Genomic DNA, 24,023 nt, shown 5'->3' with positions numbered 1-24,023 from the left:
GCAATTTTGTATGGGCCATTTGGAGAGCCACTATTCAAAAGGCTTACTCTCCCATCCCTGACTAGACCTGTCATTCCTCCTCCATTATGGTTTTCAGAAATAAAATAAAATTCCAACCTCTTTGTCCTCCGAAGGAAAAGAAGAAAAGGAGACTTACTGGGTTTAACATAACAGACGCAGTATGCTAGAGGTAGGAATCCTCTTGGCTTTCTTGGCCAGCCTGGTCTGACTTCAGCCTTCCTGCCTCCCATTCCCGCCTCTGCCTTCGCTCCTGGATTGCAGCCAGAGAAGGAAGCAAAGACTGAGTCTCTCCTGATGGGCAGCTTGAAATCCTACTCTCTCCACCAGGCAACTCCAAGGGAAACATAAGCATTCCTGTTGAATAGTTCTGCTGAGCTAAGAACTGCTATTCAAAATGGCTGCTGTTCTCACTCATTGGCCAAACTGGATAAGTGCTCTGGTTCCTCTGCAGTGCTTACTGTGATGAGATGCATCTATTAAGGGATGAAAACTCCCACTGGTCATCTTCTCCATCATTGAGCAGGGTTCTACGTTCCATACTAGTTCTTGGCCTTTCTAAGGGAGAATCTGGAGGAGAGGGAAAGAGGGGATTACAAGAGGTATGTGGCAAGGAGGCTGACTGGAATTGAAGGGAAGGGTTAAAGGAAATAAAAGGGACCATCTGCAAGATGGGAGCACAGTGGATAGGAGAGAAAGGGGATTTTAAAAAAGAATTGTAAGTCTCCAAACTTGTATTCTCTTCATGGTATTTGAGATATACAAGTAAGAGACGAGTCATTTTGAAATTACTTTTAGTAGCATGAACTGTTTCTTCACAACATTTTTCTAGGAGTGAACCATGAAATTTTATAAATACTTCACTAGTAAATAAGGAGGGGAAGGGAAGTCCATTGGCAGTCAGACAAGTAGAGTCCAAAAGCAAGTGAGGTTTGGGACTGGCTACTTTGATACTGTTGGGGACCCCGGGAGAAAGGTAATAAAATTGTCAGAGTCTTCCACTGGTTGGACTATAGGAATGGGTATATTTGCTCGCTGGGGAAGTGCTAGTAGGGGGGACTCTTGACTTCATTGTGGCTCAATCCATGACCCACTTTCGTAACTTTTTCTTGTCACAAGCAAGATCCCTTCCCCTCATGGTAACAATCAGAATCTGTATATCTAGCTCTCTGATGAGTCTGCCCAGTGCTGACAGTGGTGTGGTACTAATGCAGTCTGGGCAAGGCAGTGCAAGAGATGCAGATAAGGTAATGCGATGTGATGGGTGGAAAACACTTCTGGTTATGCCGTCGGAAAATGAATTTATACCCCCTTAAATTAACCCGATGTATTGCTTCTCAGAAACACTCAAGAACAGGCCCAGTGAAACACCGAAGACGTTTTCAGAGTCAGCCCAGTGTATAGCACATGTTTCGATGGTTTCAAGAAGAGAAATAGTTGCGTAAAATTAGAATTTGGGGGCAGCTGCAAGTCCCTGTGACTCATAACTTATCTGATTTCTAGATGACAGTTGTAAGTCGAACTGTCTTAGAGACCTCTAACATACTATATTTTGAGTTTATTCAGCAAGTCTCCCTTTCTTTTTGGTACTGGAAACCAAATGACTCTCTGGTGACCAGGGATCCTGTTCATTAATTGTGTCAAGGAGCAAATGAATACATACCATAGTGGACACTCAGAAGAGAATGAGAGGGGGGTGTGTGCGTATGCGTGCGTGTGTACAGAGCTAACCCCTCAGTTACACAAACATGCTATCGTATGTTTAATCATTCTCTCATTTCTGAAAAACTGCAGGGTTTTTCCCCCCAATTTTCTACTAGTATAATAGAACAACATGTAAAAATCTTATTAATGGCTTGAGATAGTACAGTTCAAAGGCTGGGTTTTATATCTTATCAAATCTTACCCTTACAACAAGCGTATTAAGCAGAGATGATGATTATTTCCCTCAGGCAGATAAGGAAACAGGTGCAAACAGATGCAGTATTTTCAAGGCCACAAAGCGTTCAAGTGCGGGGTTTAATAATTATTAACAAATAAGTTATTAATTAAGCTGGACTCCTCAGGGAAGATGAATAAAGAATGGTTCTAGCCTTCAGGAAGTTTTCAGTATGGCAGGACAGATGGGCAAGTAAACAAATAAAATTTAGCAAACGCTATAAAATTTGGGCTTGCTTAATTTTTTTAAGATTGGCCGTGAGCTAACATCTGTTGCCAATCTTTTCTTTTTCTTCTTCTCCCCAAAGCTCTTCAGTACATAGTTGTATATTCTAGTTGTAGGCCCTTTTGGTTCTACTCTGTGGGATGCCACCTCAGCATGGCTTGATGAGCGATGCCGTGTCCGTGCCAAGGATCCAGACCCATGAAACCCTGGGCCACTGAATCGGAGCACATGAACTTAAGCACTCGGCCATAGGGCCAGCCCTGCACTTGCTTAATTTTGACTGCTCATGGAGTTTTTAACTTGTGTGTGTGTGTGTGCGTGTGCACGCACGTGTGTGCACCATTTGTAAGGAGTTGGATTAAGATATCTTTTTTCTATAGGGTTATATTGATTTTGGAATACTAGGGGTTAGAGTATAAATTATCTTTAAAAATATCGACTATAAAATACATCAAGGAGAAAAAAATGTCCTCTTTTAAGGTTATTTCTCAATTACAGTTACTTTTGTAAGTAACCAGGTCACTTTATTCATAATTGAGCAACTTCGTCCTTCTATCCAACAGGTTCCTGTCAGAAGAGGTGAGGTATGAAGAAGGAACGTGGGAAGCCTAAAAAAAATCATAATCTCAAAATCAATTATTATGATCTGTCCTGAGCCAGACTTAATTTGTTTCTCCATTCACATCACCAAAATTCATTTAATATGTTGTGTGTATCGGCATTTTGCATATATTGTTTCTGATCCTCAATAACCATCAAGGCAATGACGTTCAAAGTAGATATTATTATTTTCATTTTGCCAATGAAAAAATCGAGATTCAGAAAGGTGAATTTAGCTCTGACAGGAGAACTAGTTGCCAAGCTAGACTGGACAAGCAGTAAATCTTAGAGCTGGGAGTTCGTGCAGGTGGTCTTTGCTCTTTCCATCATGGTGTGTTGTCTCCTTCAGTGGCGTTACCCCTCCTTTCCTTGGCTCTGACTTGGAAGAGATGGTTTAAACATGGCACATGCTCCCAAAAGTACTCCCTGGATTACAGGAAATTTCCACGATCTAAGGCAACTCCAACCCCTTTTCCATACTCATAAAAGCATAAAGCCATGAAGGCAAGCTAGTGAAAGTGACAGTATTTTATAGTTATATCTTAGAATCTGCTCTAATTTATAAGAAATCAATGTTTCACAAAGTTTGGTACTTTGTCAATTGTAATCACGACACCAAATTACTTCTGATACACCTCATACTTGTGAATTATGTCAATGTACTTGAGAGCTGGTGCCCCAGAGCAATAATTCCCTAAGTATAGTCACAAAAACTCTCCCTAATGGTTCCAAACTGATCAGACATGCCAGTTATTTCTCACTCCTAATAGATGAGTGACACTAAATTCCATAGACTTCCATTTTTATACAAAACATCCAGCACCAAACAAAGTAAGATTCACAAGGGCTGGAATCCAATCAAAAGTTGCCAGGCATGCAAAGAAGTAGGAGTAACACCTAAAATGAAGCTAAAAAAATTGATCAATAGAAACAGACCCAGAAATGACATAGATGATATAATTAATAAAAAATAATGTTAAAAACGTTATTATGTCCAAAATGAAACCTAGGAAGGAAAGAGAATAAAAAACCAAAACAAAACAAAAACCAAAGAGAGCATCATTGAGTTGAGAAACAGTTTCACACAGCCAAATATAAGTGTAATTTGAGTCCCTAAAAGAGGCAGAAAAGATGTTTGAAAAAACATCTAAAAACCTTCTGAATGTGGTGTAAACTATAAACTCCACAGATCCAAGGAGCTCAATGATCCCAATCACAAAAAACATGAGTAAACCACTCCAAGGAGAGTCAGTTCTCATAGGTGATAACATGCGAAGTGTTTGTATGTTTGATTTTTTTAACAAAATAGAGAAACCAATCTCATAGAAGTTTTGACAGGAATAGAAGAGATTTTTAAAGCTATTTTAAAGTTCAGCAAGTTCAGGAAACTCATTTTCAACTTTGATCCAAAATGAACCAAGGGATACTGTATTTAAAAAAGTCTTCTTCAGAGCCAGCCCTGGTGGTCTAGTGGTTAAAGTTTGGCGCACTCTGCTTTGGTAGCTCAGGTTCAGTTCCTGGGCACGGAACCCCACCACTCATCTGTGCGTAGCCATGCTGTAGCGGTGGCTCACATAGGAGACCCAGAACTTACAACTATACACAACTATGTGCTGGGACTTTGCCGGGGGAAAAGGAAGAAAAAAAAAAAGGAAGAAGATTGGCAACAGATGTTAGCTTAGGATGAATCTTCCCCTGCAAAACAAAAGTCATCTTCAATTGTCATCAGTAGCCAGTTCTAACAATTTAGCCTATAATGTTATATTTGAAGTTCCTTTTTCCATAAAATGAATGGATTTCAGGTCCATAAATGTCCTATGTGTGAATCTTCTGATGGAAATAAAATACAAAACATTCTTTCCAATTTATAAAGTGTTCAATGATAACTTTTTGCAGACAAACAATATGGAGATCACCATCTACTTAATTGATAATTATTGTTACATTATAAAACATGCGATGACAATCTGTTATCAACTGTGTTATTCCAAGCTTCTCATGTTTATTTCTGCCCTTCAATCTCACTTACCATGGAAAACCATGTTATATTCCTTTATTTCATGGAGATATTAAGATGACTAAAAATACTAACAGTATAAGGTAAATTAGCCAGTCTGGCTTTCTTATGCACATACTTGAAACTTTGGGGCCAAACTGGTTATTGCATTGTATCGCATCTCATCTTTTCTCATCATCTCACCTTATTTCATCTCATCTCATCTTATTTCATCTCATCTATCATCTTGCTAATTGTTTTGTTCCAAACATCCATGAGAAAAAATATCCCCTTGACAACTCTCTTACCTCTGCATGCATTAATAGTTGTTTATAATCTTCTTCTCCTTCCTGTTCTACTCTTTTGTAGATTTTTCAATGCAAAGAGTGATGGATTAAGAGTCAGAAGACCTAGTTTCTATTTGGCTCCTTTCTGTGTGATCTTAGACAGATTAATATCTCTTTCTGGATCTTGGTGCATAGTGGCTATGGAACTTAGAATCAGATAACCAGGTTTCAAATCTTGGTTCTGCCACTAGCTGTGTGAACTTGAGAAAACTACTTAACTTCTCTGAATCTCAATTTCCTCATTTGTGTAGTAGAGAACTATTCTATTTCACATGGTGTTTTGAGGATTAAAGAAGATAGCACATGTGAAACACTTAGCACTATGCCAGTATATAATAAACACCAATAAATATTAGCTTTTTATTATTTAAAACAAGAGGATAAGGTTAGATAACCTAAAAAAATTCACTTCCAGCTCTAAATTTCCAGGATTGGGAGACAGAGTAATTAATGTAGAAGTAAGGAGCGATGACTTTAGGGTCAGGATGGTTTTGAATTCTTGTCTTACCACTTACAGGTTATCTGATGTTGGGCTCTTTACTTATCTTATTTGAGCTTTTATTTGCTCGCCTATAAAGTGGGGATAGTAATACCTCTTAAAATCCTTCAATTGAGCAAACGTGACTATGGCATATAATAAGATGTAGCTTAACTATGTCTTCTGTAGTTGCTTTAAAATTATTCAGTAGATGATATTCTTAGCTGGCCCCTGGATGAAATTTGGGCAATTTTTATAAATTTTATGCTTAGTTTTAAGTAATAGAAAGCCTTAAGGTGACTTTAAGGCAAAGCACACAATCTCTGGTAATTAAAAATATTCAGTCCTAGGTAGTAATCCATCCTATGAACTTAAAGCGACATCTTCTCCTCTACTTGCAACTCAGCCTGGGGTGGAGGTGGCTGCTTGGCCTTCATTCTTTTTCTAGTCGCCATTTCTCCTTTTCTCTAGCCTGTTTCCATCCCCTCCTGGGTCAGATGCAGGAGAAGAGGGATAAGGGGAAAAGGGGACGTGGTGAGTGCAGCTGTTATTTGGAGGAGAAGGAGAAAGAAGGAGAAGGAGAAAGAAGGAGAAGGAGAAAGAAGGAGAAGGAGAAAGAAGGAGAAGGAGAAAGAAGGAGAAGGAGAAAGAAGGAGAAGGAGAAAGAAGGAGAAGGAGAAAGAAGGAGAAGGAGAAAGAAGGAGAAGGAGAAAGAAGGAGAAGGAGAAAGAAGGAGAAGGAGAAAGAAGGAGAAGGAGAAAGAAGGAGAAGGAGAAGGAGAAGGAGAAGGAGAAGGAGAAGAAGAAGAAGAAGAAAAAGAAAAGAAGAAAAGATTGGCAACAGATGTAAGCTCAGGTGCCAATCTTTAAAAAAAAAAGCTGGAAGGGTTGTGTTCTCTGTGCCAGTGCCTCCTAAGGGGTCACTGTAAATAATGATAGGTGACCTCAAGTCCTTTCTGGTATCCACCAAAACTCAGCAAACATTAACCATTTACCTACAGAAGTCTGCTCAGGTGAACCAAGACATCAATCTTGTCTTTCAGCAAAAATTATTTTAGCTCACAATGGTAACACTGGTTATCTTGTGATGGTCAAAAGTCCTCATTGGTAGTTTGACTCTGGTTAACAAAAAATGGAAAAAACATTAGTGACAAAACAATAGTAATGGAACAAAATTAAAAATCCTAATAATTAAATAATGGGCAGGCATTTTAATATCTTCATTTTATTGATGAGGAAGTTGAGACTCAGAGATGAATGAACTTGTCTATGCCAGTAAGTGGAGTTGGGACTTGAACTCTGAGCAATTGATGCTGGAATGTGAGCTCTTTACTACTACTTAACTGTTATCGTGAGGGGGAGGGGGCTTCTACATATACCACAGGAATAAGGAGAGAGTCTTCAATGGAAAGAGTTAGAAAAGTAAATAAAACTGGAATCATGAGTCTAGATTGAACTATGTAGTTTCAAATTTCTAAGCGTCTCTAATGACTTGAAATCCCAATGTGTTAAGTTAATCCATCCATGAGATCAGGGACAATCACTCTGACAGGCAGATCAGTGGTAGCATGTGTTGTAGACAGAGTGCTGGACAGGGAATCAGGAGAGCTGGGTTCTGGCCCAACTAGCTAGATGGTCTTGAGAAAGTCACTTCCTCGACCTTTAGCTGGACCTGTCTCTCCAGGACAGTGGTTGGAATTCTTTCAGGGTAGCCAGTTTCCCAGAAAGCAAAAGAGGAATCTGTCAGGTCTCTTAAAATATAAACCCAGAACTGACACAGCATCACTCTCGCCACATTCTATTCAACAAAGTAAAGCACAAGGCCAGCTTAGATTCGCGAGGAGAGGAGATACACTATCTGTCGATGTGCATACAGGGATGGGAGGAATTGTTGGCGGTCAACTTAACTTTGGAGACTGTCTACTACACATATTATGAACAAAGAGTTCCATGATCAAATAAGTTTGGGAAGTCTGGTTTAAACACAGTTAAAAAGGTTTCTTAACAGCAAGACTTCTTAGAGTAGTTAAAATGCTAATTGAAGTGCCAAGAATGATATAAATTAGGTAGCAAGAGTAAAGGGAAGTAAGGAGAGGAGTATAATTATTGCTTTCTAGCCTAACTTTGCCCTTCCTGACCTTCTTGCACAGATCGATATGAAGGAAGAGGATAAACATCCAGTCTAGCAGGAAATATTTATGGTTATACTGGCTACCACAGACAGTTGCAATCTTTGAGAGATGTAGAACGTCTCCGGGATTTTATAAAGGACCTGGAGCACTTCAGTGTTTTCTCCTTCCTTCATGGAAACAGCCACTTTTCTTGCTAATTAAAGCCTCTGTCAACATAAATTGAGATTCTGGACTTGTTGCTGCTGAGGAAAAGTCTATCCCATTGCTAATTAAAATGATTTCCTCCTGCCTTCAGAATCAGGTTTTTTAATGAGTTCCAATTAGTTGTGGGAAGATAATGAAAGCTAGGATGACTTTTCAATTCTTTGTCTCATATTAAGCAACTGCCATTGTTTTCTTGACTGTCTGGTTAACTACAAAGCATAAAAATGCCCCACTGGGATGACTGATGCCCTGTAGAGATGGTGTACCCAGAAGCAGCCTGGTGTGGAAGAAGAGAATAGGTTCTGGAATCTGCCTGATTTGGCTTTGAATTCCTGCTTTTCTACTTTTTGGGAATTCTTGGAGGAAGTTATGTAAGTTCTCTGATCCTCAGTTTACTCATCTATAAAAGGGGGATAAAAATACCTAAATTATAAAGTTTTTGGAGAGATTATATGTGATACTGTATGCTTACCTTTCTGTCCCAACCACTCATTGAACAAACATATAGTGATTGAGTCCCTATCAAGTGGCAGGCAGTGTACTATGTACAGAGCATATGGTCTGGAAGGGAAATAATCTACATACAAGGAAACTAACGAGTAATAGATAGGCAACTAAAGAATTTTGCCAACTATTGCAGACTCAGGTCAATGCCATAATAAAAATGAGCAAGATGCTGTGATGGGCAACAGCAGTGTCTTATCTTAGATAGGGTTACAAAGGAATGTCTCTTTGAGTTGATATTTAGGTTGAAACATGAAGGATGAGAAGCAGCCAGTCATGTGAGGAGCAGAAGGTGGAGCATCCCAGGCAGAAGGCACAGCAAATGCCAAGTTTCTAACATGACAAAGAATTTAATAAGTTTGAATTTAACGTGAACTGACAGAAGACCAATTTGGCTGGAGCGTAAGGTGAGGGGAAGGCTGGAAAGCTGGGAAAAGAAAGGATCATGGAGGATCTAGGTAAGGAGTTTAGATTTTATTCTAATTACAATAGGAAGGCATTGTGGAATTCTGACTAGAGAAAACACAATGCAGTTTAAAATACTGAAAGATCACTCCGGGTCCCTCTGTAGATTGGATTGAATTGAGCACAAGTGGAGAAAAGGGAAACAATTAGGAAGACACTGTAGTAGTCCAGGAGACAGATGATGGTGACTGGTGACACTGGCAATAAGGATAAATTGACAAAATATTTGTAATTGAACTGACAGGACATGGTGACGGATGGGATGTGGAAAGTGAGAGACACTAAAGTGTCAGAATAGATTTTTCTGGGTTTTGGTCTGGAAACTGGATGGGCAGAAATTCCATTTATTGAGAAAGGATAAATTGGAGGAGGAACAGGTTTGGGGTTGGAGTCAGAGGAACTTAAGACTTCCAGTTTCGGAAAAGTTTATGCTAACTTTATGAGAAAACCATTTTCTTTCATTTTTTTCTTTTGAGGAAGATTAGCCTTGAGCTAACATCTACCACCAATCCTCCTGTTTTTGCTGAGGAAGACTGGCCCTGAGCTAACATCCATGCCCATCTTCCTCTACTTTAAATGTGGGACGCCTACCACAGCATGGCTAGACAAGCGGTGCCATGTCCGTACCCGGGATCTGAACTGGCGAACCCTGGGCCACTGAAGCAGAACGTGTGAACTTAACCACTATGCCACTGGGCTGACCCCTATGAGAAAACTATTTTGAGATGTCAGGTAGGCAACTAAATATATGAGACTGGAGATCAGAAATGAGGTTTTGACTGGAGATAAGAATTTAGGAGTCATCAGCATACGGATAGTATTTAAAGCCATGGGACTGAATGAAATCACCTAGGAGGAAATTCTAGAGAGAGAGAAGAAAGGCAGGAGGAAGCCTTGAATTGAATTGAATAAGATTGAATAAAGAAGAAGGAGTCAGGGAGACAGTGGCTAGTGGGTAGGAAAACAAACAGAGAAGTATGTCAAAGACATGAGGAGAGAAGGATAGTGTTTCATAGAGAAGTATTTGAATGCCACAGAGAAGTTGGGTATAAGAAAGTGTGGTCTGTCCATTGGAATCAGCAACAGGGTGTGATGTGGGTAGGACTCAGATTGGTGGAAGAAAGAATGGGAAGTAAGGACGTGGAGGTGGTCTATGCAGGTCTCTGTTTTGAGAAATTATAAGAGAAATAGGGTGTACTAGAAGGGGATCAAAGCAAGTACAGCAGATTCCCAGTTGCCTTCCTCATACCCATTCTCTCCTTATCCCTTATTAGCCTTTTCTTGGGGTAGCGAGATATTTAATTAGCAAACTATATTTCCAAGCCTCCCGTGCCATTTGGGGAAGCCAATGAGATAAGTAAAAGCCATTAGGCAGAGCTTCCATAAAAGCTCTTTTGGAGGGACTGACTCAGCTATCTTTTCTCTTTTTTCCACCTAGGTGGCAGACAATATGGTGGGAACCACAGTGGCTGTATTGCAACCACGAGAAGAACCTGAAGGTGGAAGCCCCTGTTAAGGAAGTGGAGCAGAAAGATTGGGCCGCAGTAGACCAGGGCATCAAGAATATTTTTAGAGATGAGAGATACCAGAGTATGTTTGCATATTGGGATGAGCCATTAAGAAGAAGAGATTGACGAGGAAGAGCCAGGGGGATCACGACAGGACTGCAGCCCTGGAGAAGCTAAGTATGGAGAAATCCTGGGTGTCTGTTGACAAACTGGCCTTTGATAGGCTGCTGCAGATGGTTTAGGACACTTGCCAATGCCCTTTTCTGAGGAAAATTCCTCCAACAACTCTGACATTTCATTGCCCTTTTCATCCCTTTGTCCTTTTCTCCATGGACCGGAGTCTCCTGTCTCTTCCTTCCCAAATTCATTCCCCACACGGCTGCCAGAGTGAACATTCCAAAATGCAAATCTGATTTTAAAAGACCGAGTAGCTCCAGTCACCCAAGGGATGAAGCTACACTCAATTGCCTTGCATTCAAGACGTTCTCTTTCTGGCCTCTCTTTCCAGCTTCCTATCTTCAACATTTCATCAAGCATTCTGCACACTCACCATGCCTGGCTATTGGCATTTCCCTAATGGAGCTCTATCTTTCTTACCTCTATGCTTTTCTTCCTGCTTCTCCCTTTTCTGAAATCCTCCTACCTTTCTCTTTCACTAGTAGACTTTCAAGGCACAGCTCAAATGCTATGCTTTCTTGATGCCTCCAGTGAAAATTAATTTTCTTTCCTCTCATTCTTACTACAGCAGCTGTCCCTCCTCCCATAACCTTGCTCTGCTCTTCAGGCAGGTGATTCAGCTTTTCCTGTTGGCTGCTCCCTCTGGATTGTAAACTTGAGGCCAGGGCTGTGACTGATTCAACTTTGTAGTCTTGCTCCTTTCCACTCAGCTCAATAAATATTTGTTGAATGAATGAATGATTGCTTCCTGGACTAGGCTTCCTTGTTTACTAAGAGAAAAGCTATGAACCTCTGCTTTGTTTGCCAGTTCAGCATCCCTTCCCTCTGTTTCTAGTAACAGCCCTCTTTCCTTGAGAGCCTGCCCATCTTCCATTCCCACCCCCACCCCAGGGGGAAATTAGTCAGTCTTGCTGCAGCAACTCCTTCAACTCTGTGGGCTGCCCAGGAGTTTTCCATAACACTTCTTTCTTGACTAAGTTGGTTGGAGTTTATGAGTCAGAGGTGCCTCATGAAATACAATTTTATTTTAGTATCATCTCAAAGAGTTAGTCCCTTGCAATACTTACAAGCAATCTCTTTAAATAAAGTTTAGTTTCCTTAAGTGAAAAATCTGTACTCAGATTTCGGGCCACAATCTCATTCCTCTCCAAGATGGCTCTTAGGTGAATGGGGCATGGTTGTGGCTTACTGTGTCCTCTTGGCAGTGGAAAGGAAAGCGTTCTTTGGGTTCATGTGATATCTTTTGACCCCTCTGGTTTCCATGACAGTGTTTCCTGTTTCCATGACAATGTTCCCTGTCCACTGGAGGGATGCCTGCCTGGCTGGCATCTATGGCTGAAGTCAAAGCTGGTGTTACTTGCAATCTGGTCACTCTAGGCTTGGCAGAGGCTGCAGTACTTCCTGGCTGCCAACCTCACTCATCTCTGATGGCTCTAAAACATCCACTGTGCCTCTGCATGTCCTCTACTGGCTTCTGGTTAGGGTGGTAGGAGGTGTAGCGTAGGGCCCATCCTTCTCTGCTGTGTCATCCCTCACCACAGTAGATTTCATGGTTGGAAAGCTTGCTCTCAGACTCAGCTACCCTATTTCTCCCTTTCAGGGCCCAATGGAAGCTCCTGGGTTCCAACATATCCCATGGAAAGAGAGGGCAATTTGGGAGAGCTGAGCTCTCTCTCTCCCTTTCTGACCATACTGTACTGTGGAGCTTTACTTTGATGTGGCCAATTCCTAAGTTCTTATGGACATGTTGGGATGCCTGGCTTGCCAGGTAACCTCTTTCCAAGATTCCAAATAGGGAGTGAGGCAGGACCTCTTTGCCCTACTTGTTCTCTTCAACTTGTTAAGGTTTCTGTCCAGGTTGAGGAATGGAACACAGTTTGACTGTCTACCTCTCTGCCTCTGTTTCTTTTCTTCTCTCTGCCTTTAGCCCACCCTCCGCCTTCAATAGTGTTGGATTATAAAAGGGGATGGGCTTCTCTTTTACGTCTTCTATTTTATGTCCTTTCTTTGCTGCCTCTAGTTTTATGGCCTTCTTATTTATACCATGGGAAAAATTCTATATCAAGCTGATATGTAAAATGGAAACAAAAGATATTTAAACTTTCAAACATATTGCCTTGCTTTAAAATCAGTCAGTGGCTGAATATTACCTTTCTTCTTCAATAATCCAATTTTCCTTCTGTCCACCCCATTCCTCACCTGCTGCCAAGAAAGGTGGGTAACTTGGCTGGCGATGGAGAAGACCAGGTATTGTGCGTGTAAATCTACATTATTATTTTCCAAATACTTCCTCTTATACCGTGACAAAAGAGCCCTAACTGATGATACACATCTCACATTTTGCCCATGGATAACTTAATCTTTCCTTTTTGCTGAGGTCTTTCCAAGAATTATCAAGAAGGAAGTTGATCCAGAGTATAAAGAGAAGCAGATGGGATGGTTGCACTGGCAGTGAGTGGACACTGGAGACTCAGGTCAAGTTTGGCGAGCAGAAGCTAACCCCTCCTCATGGTGCCATGAAGGGATGCAAAGCACCCTGGAGCCCAGGTGCCATCTGCAGAGACTGTGGGAAGCAGAGGCAAGAGATCTGACAATTCTAGACCATTGGATAAATCACTGCATTTGACTGAGTTTACCTAAAACATGATTAGGGTGTGAGGAAAGTTGAGGGCTCAGAGTTAATAAATTAAAAGTGGTAATAGATAAACAAAGAAATAACAAATTTGAACTCTCAAATTTTTGACTGTGAAAATTCTGTCTCTCATATGAGATTGGATTTGTTCCCCTTTAAATCAGTTACTCACTATTTTCCCATGCTTTGGATGTGTGAAATCCTGGAAGAATTATAATGAAGATGTTTATTCAAGTTTGCAAAGAAGTAGCAGGAGCCTGAGATAATCAAAAGACCATTAAAAGCCAAAATGTGGGAGATTTGAAGGTTCTTTAGGGCTTTCATGAGCAGAAAGTCCCATCCTGATCAGCTAATCAGAATGAAATAAAGAGATGAAAAATGACTGGTGTTAGGTTTCTCACTGTTGGAGTGGGAAGTTACAGACATGAAAAGGGGGAAGGCTAGAATAATCCATGTGGTAATGAATTAGAGTGGAGACATTACTGTGAACTCATGTTTAGCTCAATATAGATACAGATGGTTACATATAGAAATATTTTAGGTGTGTGTATATACACAAGTTTATATATACACATTTATTTCCTTGTTCTGTCAGCCTGAGAAATGACACCCCAGTAGCCATGAGCACATCTGGAGCCCAGATCTCAGTTTCTAATACCATTCGTTCTGCAATAAAAGGAACTGGAGTGCCTTGGAAAAATGACAGATTCTAGGATTAAGGCAGGCAAGCTACAAAATGAGCCTGAGACTCTTGTAGAGCCATAAATAAGGAAGTGCTCAAAAAAAATCTACAATGATGGGGATATGGCAAAGGAACATAGGAGCCAAATGAAAAGCTCTCAATGGCCAAAACTGAAATAACTTGAGTAACAAAATAACCAAAGTAGTATTGGATTATAACCCAAATTATGAAATATCCAAGAGTCTCTGCTGATATAAACAAATTATTGAATAAATAAGTGTGGAAAATAGACAAATCTCCTGTGCTACTTTGCCCTTGGGGACTTGAAGCATAACTCCCTACTAATGAAGGGTGGGCTGCACACAATGACCTCATTCCAAAGACTACAGCATGAAAAGGAGGATGAAAGGCAGTTTACAGTGGAGAAACTTGAAGAAGACTACCTCAGCCAGGTGAACACAGTTAACATCAACAGTGATTAAGTCATGTCCCCTTGATATGATGTGAAGAGAAAGGCACTTTAGCTCTATGGCCTTCCTTCCCAAAACCCATAAACCTGGTCTTATCTTGAGAAAACACCAGACAAATCCCAAATGTGGGACATGCTATAAACTACCTGAGCAGTACTCCTCAACACTGTCAAGGTCATCAAAAACAAGGTAAGTCTGAGAAACTGTCACAGCTGTGAGGACTAAAGAGATATAATGACTAAATGTAATATGGTATCCTGTATGGAATTCAAGAAGAGAAAAAGGTGAAAACTAAAGAAATCTGAATAAAGTATGGACTTCAATTAATAATAATGTATCAGTATTGGTTCATTAATTGTCACAAGTAGTTAACAACAGAGAAAATGGATTGGAGGGTATATATCGAAATTCTCTGCACTATTTTTGTAATTTTCCTGTAAACCTAAAACTGTTCCAAAATAGTTTATTTAATAATGACTGACCTTGCAACATGTGACATGGTGGGAAAAAAAATCACTGGCAAACTGGAACCATTTTCTGTCTCTCTCATGTGATAACGGAGTATGTTCCTTTAAGTCTCCAAGCCTGTTTATTGTACGGGGGTGATAATGCCCACATCACAAAGTTGTGACAATGGTGAATGAAATAATGCATCTGAGGTTCTATGCCCAGCACAGGGAAAGTTCTTGATAGCTTCTTTCCCTTCCTCTTCTCTCTCTCTTCTTCCCCCTTGCCACACATGGCTGAATACAACACTCTGTAGCTTCACTTTGAGATTAACCCATTTCCTCTTTTTATTTATTAATTTATTGGGGTCACCTTGGTGTACAACATAATATAAATTTCAGGGATGCATCATTATATTTTGACTTCTGTATAGACTGCATCATGTTCACCACCAAGAGTCTAGTTGCCATCCATCACCACACACATGTGCCCCTTTACCCCTTTTGCTCTCTTTTCCCAACCCGCTTCCCCTCTGGTAACCACCAATCTGTTCTCTGTATCCATGCATTTGTTCGTTTGTTTATCTTCCACATATGAATGAAGTCATATGGCTGTCTTCCTCCGTCTTACTTATTTCTCTTAGCCTAATACCCTCAAGGTCCATCCATGTTGTCACCATCCATTCTTGAAAGCCTTTTTTTCTTTCTTTTAGTCCCTCTGTTTTGGCCATGTCATTTGATAAGCGAACTCCTGCTGAGAGGCCCTTTCCTGATAACATCTTTGCCTTTTGACAGAGACTCGTTCCTTACATGGGGCATGGCAGCAGATGACCCAGGTAGGAGACAGATAGCCAGGCTGTCTGCTTGTCCATCAGGCTAGGCTTCTGGCCCTTTCCTGGTAATCACTGCTTCAAATCAGATTCTTAGTTAACATTCATGGAGCTTGTAAAGGACACTGAACAAGAGAAGCTGAAGCCTGAGCTTGAGACCCAGCTCTACCACCAGCTGTGGGACCCTGGGGGTATCTCTGCTTCCCCAAACCCTGGCTTCTTTGCGTCTAAAATGGGGAAGCAAATGGCTTTGTCTCTTGTACAGAGTTGTGAGGACCAGTGAATAAACATCATAACAACTGATTGAATGCTTATGGTGTACCAGGCAATATCCATGCATTTCTCACAGCAGCTCTCTGAGGCAGGTGCTATTATCACTAGGTTTCAGTGAGAAAATTTGCCCTTGGATATGTGGAATCACTTGCCAAATGTCACATGGCTAGTAAAGAGTGGAGCCAGGATTTGAACACAAATCTGCTGGTCCCAAGTCAGTGTTCTTACCTGTGATTTGTATTGCCATTTTGTCATCCTTGGAGGCTCATGCCAAGTTTCGCCTCCTCCACTGGTGCAGTGGAAATACTCATTCCTGGATTTAAAATCCATTGACCAAGTACTTTCTCTGTGTGACTTTTGCAATCTCCCCTTCACCCTGGAGTAGTTGGAGACTGGCTGGGTTCCTGGGTTTAAGGATGGTGCCACCAAGCTATTTGCTTACTCCAAGGGACATCTTTATTCTCCTCTTCTGCTATTTACTTTTTTGTTCTCACTGTTGTAGTTAGTAACTCACTTTTTTTTTTTTTGAGGAAGATTAGCCCTGAGCTAACATCTGCCACCAATCTTCCTCTTTTTGATGAGGAAGACTGGCACTGAGTTAACATCCGTGCCCATCTTCCTCTACTTTATATGTGGCATGCCTACCACAGCATGGCTGCCAAGCAGTGCCATGTCCACACCCGGAATCCGAACCGGCGAACCCCGGGCCACTGAAGTGGAAGGTGCGAACTTAACCACTGCGCCACCGGGCTGGCCCCAGTAACTTCCTTTTTAAAAAAATTTTTGGTGAGGAAGATTGGCCCTAAGCTAACACCTGTTTCCAATCTTCCTCTTTTTGCTTGAGCAAGAGTGGCCCTGAGCCAACATCTGTGCCAATCTTCCTCTATTTTGTGTGTGGGATGCTGCCACAGCATGGCTTGACAAGTGGTGTGTAAGTCCGCACTGGGGATCCGAACCAGTGAACCCCGGGCTGCCAAAGCGGAACAAGTGAACTTAACTGCTATGCCACTGGACTGGCCCCTCACTTTCTTGATTATAAGGAAATATTTTTTTCCAGTGCCCTTTTCTTCACAGTTGATTCAGTTTTGTAAATCAGGTGTGTGGCAAATTTCAATACGTGAGGCCTCTGGGGAATCTTTTCAAAATGCAAATTCTGGTTCAGTAGGTCTGAGATATGGCCTGAAATTCTATAATTCTGGCAAGGTCCAGGTGATGCTAATGTCTCTGTTCCCAGAACACATTTTGAAGAGAAGGTGGCAGGTAGCCGTTCATGGATGCACAGGGCCGGCTGATGTTTCTGGCACTACAGAGGGTTCTGTCAGCCATTAACAGAAGGGAGGGGGACATGGAGCCTTCGGATAGCCCTCTGCACGCTCCCCAGGTAAGCCGGCACCAAGGCCCAGCTCTTGCCACTGCTCTGTATTGCTCTTTTTCCAATGGAACATAGTAACAAAATAGAAGTTTTTTTGTCCCAGCACACACAGAGCATGCTTTCTGTGTTCATTAAACTACAACGTGATAAGTGGGTCAACTTTGGCAAACCAGTGACTAGAAATCTCTTCTTGTGGACTTCCTTGCTTCAGATGATTCGGTGAAATAGATAATGTCAGTGAGGGCAGACAGTGCAGTTGTCGTGTTATCCTGTCTCATTTCCTTTTGCAGCCTGTAATTCATCACTGTGTGGTGGTCCTTCGCTCAGGAGAAGAGCTGAGCCACATTTCTGACAACGTTGGCCTTTGTCTGAGGCTCTGGCCAAAACTTCAGGGATGTAAGGTGATTAACTAAAAAGGGATTTAGATATTACCTGTGGGTTTCAATATCAAGGTCAGGCCTGACACCAAATAACTGAGAATTTATTCTATAAAACACCAAGGCAATTATAGGTCTATTACATTAATTTTTTCTTTCAACACCACTCTTTCTAAATCTTCTTAAAATGTCTCTTGAGTAATAGCAGAAATAGGGACAAACTTATCTCATAGATTTATGCCTTTTTAAAAAGTTGAGTTTAACATACTTTTTAGTTCTTATTGAATGTATTTGATTTAAGTCTCCAGACCAGGAAACCACCACTTCCAAGGGAATAAAACTCTGCATCAGGTTCTAAGGAATGAGCTTTAATGCATCAAATTGTAATCACAGAAAAGAAGACCTGACTGCACCATTTTACATTGAAGCAGACCTTTGGTGCACTGAATACTCAGTGTTTTGCAAGGAAAACAGAAACTCACCATCTCTCCAGACTCTCCCATGAGCACATGGATTGTCCTGACTCTTGACTAATTGTCCAAGTTATTTCTTGCTTCCTGAAATTCTTGCCACCTGTTAGGCATACCAGTTCTGGAATACTAACCTCCCTATCTCAGGCCAATCTTACCTGCCCCTCTTCATTCACCTGGCCAGCTAGTCTGTGCTAACTTGTCATCTTAACCTCTTCCCCAGGCAACAAAACTGGATGTAGGTAGGCCAGGCAGATAGCCAATGGGATTGGGCAGGGATGAGCTATCGGGGGATTAACAAATTCAGGAATGTCAGAGGAGAGACTCAGTTTTGCCACAAAGGTTCTTCCCAGGATATGGGCAATTGGGCAAATCGTGAGCAGGTATATGTTTGACTCCTAGATGTCAAGGTCACTCTTTCAAAGTCTTCATGCACTTGCTGGTCTGTTTTAGAGTTTCTGTGTTTTAAGTATCTTTTTTTTCAATGTCTCTGCTATCAGGCTTGCATTCCTTCAGAAGACAGGCTGTGCCCTGTGAATTTATTTTTTATTTCATCATCTGACTAGAGCCTGGCTCCAAGAAGGTGTTTATTGTTTGCTGGCCAAATGTGTAAGGAATGACAACTAGACCAATAATTTGCAGCTTCTTTGCAAATGTTTTCTTTGTAGGGCATTTTAAATTAAGCAACCACAAACCTTTCTTTGAATGAAATGTCGGCTTAAATATTCCAAATTTTAATGGGTTGATTGACTCCAGTTTAATGCATGACATATATTTCTATAACTTTATACCCTGAAGAATTTCAGATAGTCAAAATCAAGTGACCATCGTTACTGAAAAGGACTGTGGACTCAAAGCAGATTTGGTGGCTGCAGTCAATTAGGATGAGTAACAATATGAGAAGGAACTGGTTTGGACAGACTAAGTGGGGAGAGTTCCTTCATCTGGAAGTTTTTCATACCAGAACTGCAGATGAAGGAGCACAGTGGCATGCAGAATCTCTGCAGAAATGTTGCTAAGAATATCAAAGATGCAGGAGTAGCCCATGAAAATCAAACAATTCAATTAGAATACAATCTTTTAACTTGTTGGTTTTATATTTTTTGTTGAATAGAAATCAGCTGCTCTCTTTGAGGGACTCTAACTCCATTATGAAGGAGCAGTGCATCGTAATTTGCTATCTAGAGCCACAAGGATTTGAAATTTTTAATGTCCCCCTGTAAAAAACAGTGCTTTTCTCCCTTATTCTCCTTTTAGATGGAAGTGGAATCAATTGGATTTTGCTGGAATGAAGCCTGCTCTATGTGTTTGTCTTATTGTTTGGACATTAGCTTTCTGCTGTGCTGTCTTCAAACAGGTCACCCTTTCGTGATGGAAGGATGGAAGAGTAGAAGTTACCTGAGTCAATTGTCCAGGCAAGACAGGGAACCACAACCCGGAAGACAGGCCTTGGACAGGAGGGCAGGAGGGAACTTGTGTCTCTCTCAGGCCTCCTCTTTTGGCTTTGAGTAGTTTAAACCAGTGATATTCTTTCTACTGATGTGTCAAAATTAGTTGTGAAGCATGTTGCAAATCATTTGTCATTTAAGTTTTTTTTTCTTCTCATCTGTAAGAATATCTCAAAAATTTTAATATCATATGTGGGAGTTAATTTAGGCAAAAAAGAAATTGTTTGGGTACAGAAAAAGGACTAACAACAAACAGTGTGTAAGCCATGGGTCATCAGGCCATGCTAATTTTACCTAGGATCTTAAAATAATCAAATAAAAATGTGACAACTTAAATTCAGGATTTAGATTTCCCTTGTGAAGGATGTGGACCAGGGCATTGGAAACTGAAAAGGTCTGTGTTTGCTTTTGAAAAGAGCCATGAGTTGTTCAGTTGCTTTACTGCAGTTTAGAGCATTGCCTTAGGTATCGGGCATCTTTAGTGGGTTTGAGGTCGTTTCAAATTTTACTAGCTGTCTCAGTTGGGTGAAGAGGGTCTGTACATTGGTTTGTGTGACTCTGAAACTAGGACCTGTGAGGACAAGGTAGGAGGTGGCAGAGAGAGGACATGATATCCTGCAGTTCTCAGCTGTGGCGCCCTCTTCAGGAGGAGAGTAAGCTCCTTGGAGCTGGCTGAGCGCAGGTCAGGGCACTGTTTCTCAAACTGTCACTATGACTCCAGTAGGAAATACATTTTACACCTGACACAAACAAAAGGAAACAATATTTATTCCTTACTACATGTGAGGCACTCTAATTTCTATTTCATTTAAAAAAAGTGCTGGTTTATGACCCACTGGTTGGTGAGCAGCAGCAGTTTGAAAAACTCTAGATGGGAGCCTGGCTACTCCAGCGTCAGCATCATCTGGGAGCTGGGTGGAAATATGGGCTCTTGACTCCTCCCCGCACCTACTGCATCGGAATCGGCATCTAAGGTGATTTTTACAATGAAAGAGTCATCAAATTTAACCAGAGCGACTCACTCCCATTTGTGTTCTGGTATGTGGGAGCAAAGGAGATGGAGACAGCAGGCATTTTTCAACTACAGCTGATGTCACAGGAAAGCAGTGCTGAGACCGGCATGGATAATGTCTTTCTCAAGTGGGCTGCAACAGAGTAAAGGCTCTGACATCAGGTCTAGCTGTATTTGAGGGACCTCTGGGTGGTGGGGAAAAGACAGCCTGTGTCACCTGATGGCTGGCCAGGAGCTGAGCACTAAGCCCATCCAATAAATCAGAGTATCTGTTATTTCCCTTTTGCTCTCCCCAGTCCTTAGCAAAGTTTCCCAATTATTCTAGCTTTGTCCCAACTGTGCTAAGGACAATTAGGGACAAGGTCTGGACATAACACCGGCTGTAACACTGGAAGGGGGAGGTGATCAGTTTCGTGATAGCAATGGTGCCTCCTGAGATGTCCCTGAGGGAAGGTGAGTCACAGAGAACAAAGGCTGGGATTATGAGACCCAGCAGTCCTGATCCGTGGAAGATATGGTCCTCTGACAACTTCAAGGACTCTGGATCTGGCTGTGCTGGGAAAGCTGGTGGCCCCTCTACAAATGTTCCTTAGCTCTGTGCCTCACTGAGGCTGTTAAATTCTGTCACTTGATACTTAGTCTCAGAGTGCCTATAGAGACCATGGATGTGTGCAGCTAGGCCCTCTTAGGTTCAGAGATGTGCAGTCCACTTCTAGCTTGTGAGACTTCTAGAATGATCATGTTTTAAAATTAGTTACATAGAAATGAAATAGGACACAAAGAAAAGTCAAAAGCTCTGCTAAGCCCCGCCCCCCCAAATCATCACACCCATTATTGGAATGAATCTGGCTTTTGTGTACTGTTAGTATTACTATTAAACCTGGTGAGAATGTGTGAATGCTAAAAGCTGAATAATTGTCAAAATGTGAGGCCTACATTGGGCTTGTAGCCTCAGTCATGCCTTCTTATGTTACCTCTGATCGTCTCTGTTCACTGCCGCCAAGCACCTGGGACAGGGACGGGACATCTGGTGAGACTCCTGTGGGTTCACAGTGGTGGCCAAGATGGTATGGCCAACAAATCTGGCTTCCCAAATGGCTGATCCAATTATGTGATAGCTTATCGAGAAGCAAAACATACTTCAAAGCAATCACTTTGATGGCAAAATTTCACACCTTCCACAGGAGGAATTTGTTTTGGTCCTCCAGCTGTCACACCTGTGCTGCCTAAATGTCAATAGCACGAGGCATAGGTTTAACTTGGAGGGAAGAATTTAGACTATTATCTGGCGGATTCAGATTCCCAAACCTGACATTTTTGGTACGTTCGGATCATCGGAGCTGGTATGTTTCGTGGCCCCAGTATATCTGGTGCCTTTTTTTGCATCATAAGTATCAGATAAGAAAAATTTTTTCTCTATTCTTAGTATCTTCTGGAATCTCACAATTTTGAAACTGGGGAATTGATTTTTTCACTCAGGTGTGGGGGTCGTTAAACTATCTTTTAACACATTGTTCACTCTTGGCAAAATTCTGATTAAAAGTAGGAAATATGGTAACCAAATATTCAAAAATATGCAAAAGTGCTACTCTCGGCTCCTCTCAGCAATGCCAATAGTTCTCAGAGCAAACCTACTCTAACTATACTTTGGCTCTGAAATCAGATAAATTTAATAAAAATAGAAATGAATGATTCCATTCTTTATGAAATAAGACAAATTATGCTTTGGGAGAAAATAATTTGCTATAAAGTATAAAATGTTTTAATATTTATATCTTATAATAAAACCACGACATGTTTATAAACACTCTATCAAGCATTTTTACAACGGGGCCACCGCTGACAACTGGAAACGCAATAAATATGCACAGACACACTGAGTATGAAATATACATCTTGATTTTATAATCGTGTGTGCTTTATTTTTTACACAAATGGAATGGAAGTGTCGAATATTTACACTTAACAGGAGTGTAAGCTGTGCAGTGTCTCTGTAAACTCCAGCCCAGGCAAGGAGCATTTCCCCCTCCCTCCCATCCTGCACTACAGCTCGATGGAGAACATCCTGTCAGAGAGAAGCACAAAACTGTCATATTGAAAGAATCTAACGGGTACAGCCTGGTGCACTCAGAAGTTAAGACACATTTAGGAAACACAAGTTCAAAAAGGAGATAAGAAAAGTTTGCCATCCCATTGGGAGTCAACCTTCTCATTTGGTTGTCTGTCCTCACGAGTTGCTAGGGAGATTCTGTATTCTGTCTTCTGGATGATCTTTGTCTAAACTGTCCACCTGTCTTAGCTTGTCCTTAGCTGCTACAAGAAACTGCACAGCTGTACAAGAAATGATTTCCGAAGCACAGTTTTCAGTGAGGAAGGATATTTACAGACTGGAGTGTGTGTGGGTTTCCATCCACATTCATTCATACCCAATGTGGTATGTGTATGCATGATATACATACCACATATATCATACATACACATAAGCAAAATGTATATCCACAGACTTCTGGAGGGAGTCCTCTGGCAAATCAGTTGTCACAGGAGGTACTCCACATGCTCTAAGGGAAATGTTCCTTTTTTTCCCCTAGGAGTGACAAATTACTATGATAAACTTAGGAACTAGCCTGAGTCCTTGATTTACATATTTTTGTAGGAATTTAGGCAGGATCAAGACAGGAAGAAAGAGATGTTATTTCACCAGCGAGTCCATTCAATCTCACCAGAGCAATCACCAGCTGAAAAGCCGAGGGGGCTTCATATGAAAATGGGAAAAAGAAAGCTTATGAATGGGAAAAAAAAGTCTCTCTCCAAACCAAGGTGATGGCATGGCTTCAGTGAGAAGGAAGAGGTTTGCTATCAGAATAATTGTTGGGGCCAGAGTCTGCCTTTAGTAACAGGAAGTGTCCTCAGAGCCATGGGATGGTGCTGGGGGTGGGCTCCCTTTGGACCAGGCTTCAGGCAGGGGGACACCCAGGTGCCGGCAGGGCCCAGAGCACATGCATCGTCGCTGCCAGGGCAGCGGTGCAGGCTGGCTCAGTGAGGCATGCTGGAGCTGCTCCGGGGCAGAACCTCATGCTCAGCTTTGCTTTCTGGGCTGTGTGGGTGAAATGGTGACCCAAAGTATTTGTGTCATTAGTCCAGCATATGGACTTGCTGTCTGAATCAGCCATGAGCCCTTATAGGACGGAAAATTTAAGGAGCAGGGTGTGGGCGAGGAGATGATCAGAGATATGAAGAGAGGAGAAAGGACAGGAAAGGAGGGGAAAGAGGAATCAGAAGGGAAAAGAGAGACAGAGACTAAAGGAGAGAGAAAGAGATAGAGGAATAAAGGGGAGGGAGTAAAACAGGGGTATAGGAGAAAGTCAACAACAACTCGGGGAAGCCAGGAAGGAAGGATAAAAGGGAGAGGAACACAGAAT

General features: G+C 41.5%; 1 long non-coding RNA gene across 1 annotated transcript in view; it reads left to right on the top strand.

Moving 5' to 3' along the window:
* Positions 1-14,189, top strand: part of LOC139041125 (uncharacterized) — a 42,701-nt gene extending 28,512 nt beyond the window's left edge. Inside the window, exons 2-3 of the long non-coding RNA XR_011495784.1 lie at positions 10,346-10,592; positions 12,970-14,189. This is a non-coding gene — a long non-coding RNA (uncharacterized lncRNA). The remainder of the gene's footprint in view (positions 1-10,345; positions 10,593-12,969) is intronic.
* Positions 14,190-24,023: the final 9,834 nt, after the last annotated feature.

The sequence above is a fragment of the Equus asinus genome, chromosome 20 (genome assembly GCF_041296235.1).
Source record: "Equus asinus isolate D_3611 breed Donkey chromosome 20, EquAss-T2T_v2, whole genome shotgun sequence".
NCBI lineage: Eukaryota > Metazoa > Chordata > Mammalia > Perissodactyla > Equidae > Equus > Equus asinus.
The sequence above is the reverse complement of the archived record's forward strand: the minus strand, read 5'-3'. Positions and strand labels throughout refer to the sequence as shown.